Source organism: Dipteris shenzhenensis, chromosome 32 (assembly GCF_047967505.1).
Source record: "Dipteris shenzhenensis isolate YYH24624 ecotype China chromosome 32, Dip_SZ_1.0, whole genome shotgun sequence".
In the NCBI taxonomy this organism is placed as follows: domain Eukaryota; kingdom Viridiplantae; phylum Streptophyta; class Polypodiopsida; order Gleicheniales; family Dipteridaceae; genus Dipteris; species Dipteris shenzhenensis.
Genome location: NC_141627.1, coordinates 8,654,901 through 8,656,972, shown reverse-complemented (window position 1 = coordinate 8,656,972; position 2,072 = coordinate 8,654,901). Strand labels below are relative to the sequence as shown.

The window sequence follows — 2,072 nt, the reverse complement described above, 5'->3', positions numbered from 1 at the left end:
TCCCATCCATATACAAGTGGATATTTGGTGAGAAGTCAACAAAACAATGGATAGGCTAAAGTACAAGCCTTTGTCAAGGTCAACATTCAGCAGATTATGGAGAACTATATTCAAACAAGTTAGTCTATCAAAGACACAAGCACATTCTCCAAGTGTGACACTTGCTTTGAACTTTAAATGAAGCTAGAAAGAACAAAGATAGAAAGTGAGAGGGAACAATTTTTACTAAAGAGACAAGCACACAGTTTGTAGCAAATGTCTTGAAGAAGCCTATATTATGCATGGACGTTGTCTTCAGAGTTGGACCCAAAGCAAAATCTTTGCATCATTCACCACAAGATGGATCACATGAATACTTGCATTCCAAGGCTACAACCTATACTAAAATCATTGAATCATATCATGCAACTTTGTGTAGCCTTAACCGGGATGCTCACTCATGGACATGGGCAATTAGCATATGGAAACTTCTCTTTATAGTATCGGAAGAATGACCCTAATTTCACTATTGGTTCATTGTCACTATGTTTGCAAAACCTTGAGAGGTTAGACAAGCAAATGTATGGTGATCTTTCAAACAAGCACGGTAGCAGAAGTCAAGATTTATTCTCTGCATTGATGTCCAGAGATGCATCAGACTACCACATCATGAAGATGGACTTTCAACAGGAGAACTAAATAAATATGATGTTCAGGCTACAACAAGTTCAAGGATAACTTCATCCAGTAAAGCGTACAAGCAACTTCCACGAGTACTACTCTTATAGGTAGACAACTATGGTTCTGAGAATAAAAATAGATACTTGGTTGCTTTTTTATCCGTGCTTGTTGCACGTGGAGTCTTTCAAATGATCCAACTAGGGTTCTTGATGGTGGGAGATACACATGAGGACATCGATACATTGTTTAGTAGATTCTCGGAGAAACTAAGAACGAATTGTACTTTCACATTTCCTCATCTGCTGCAATCTTTCAATGAATGCCAAACCTCTCGTCCATCCCCATTTGTAATTCAAGAGGTTCTTGATTTCAAAACATTTGTAAAGGGATACTTGTGCAAAGGAAAAGGGGCATTAGTGGGTCATTCAAAACCATTGCAGTTTTGGTTTTTCATGCGTGATGGTGATATAGTGTTCCAATATATGATGCATCCAAAATTAGGTCAATGGAAGCCACTAGAAGGCATTTAAATATGGAAACGTGATGCAGAAGGTAGAGCAATGCTACCATCAGGGATTCCCAATGTTGTTCCTATAAGAACATACTTGAATGGTAAAGATGTTATAATTTGGGGAATCAAGAAGCATGTGGAATATTGGAGATCTCATCTTGGTAACGACATAGGTGGGGATTCATACTCACAGTGGATAGCACCTATCATTCACTATTGGGAGACATTGATTTCTTGCATGGAGAAGCCCACTGTACAGCATGAGAAACTTAGTCATGACTTTTGGCCAAAGAGCCAATGGAAAGATAGCTTGGTTAATGATGGAGTGGACATAGAAGATGCTGAGACTATGGGCTTGGAAGACCTAGAGGACCATTACTCTGGCCCTGCATGTAATAAGCCAAGAGAAGAATTCAAACTAGAGGTGAATGTGAAACAAAATGATTTCATTTTGGTCAGGCCGAGTGATGATATATACCCCATTTGGCTAGGTGTTGCATTGTCAGATGTGGACACAAAAAAGGCATCCACTAATTATATGAAGGTATTTATGCAGTATTGGAGCCCTATCCATAGAGGAAGATGTAGTGATGCAGTACGATATGCTAATTGCTAGAACAAAGAGTGGCGATATATCGGGGATGAGGACCGCTAGGAGCATGTGGATTCGATAGTATGGAGTTGGAGCACAAGAAAAGTTCCAAATAAAAGAAGTAAGGTCAAAATACCACATAATGCAATCTTGAAAGCACAAGAGAATCTTCAAATGCATGTGAACAATAATGGGAAGGACGTTTTGTCTGTTGATGATTTCTTGGATAATTTAATTTAGTGAAAGATCAAGTCAATTTGAGCAAAGACCAATGTATGCAAAGACAAATTGTAAAGATTGGATGATCTT

General features: G+C 38.6%; 1 pseudogene; it reads left to right on the top strand.

The window, feature by feature from the left end:
• The first annotated feature begins 255 nt into the window (after window positions 1-255).
• Window positions 256-1,336, top strand: LOC147880263 (uncharacterized; annotated as a pseudogene).
• The last annotated feature ends 736 nt before the right edge of the window (window positions 1,337-2,072 follow it).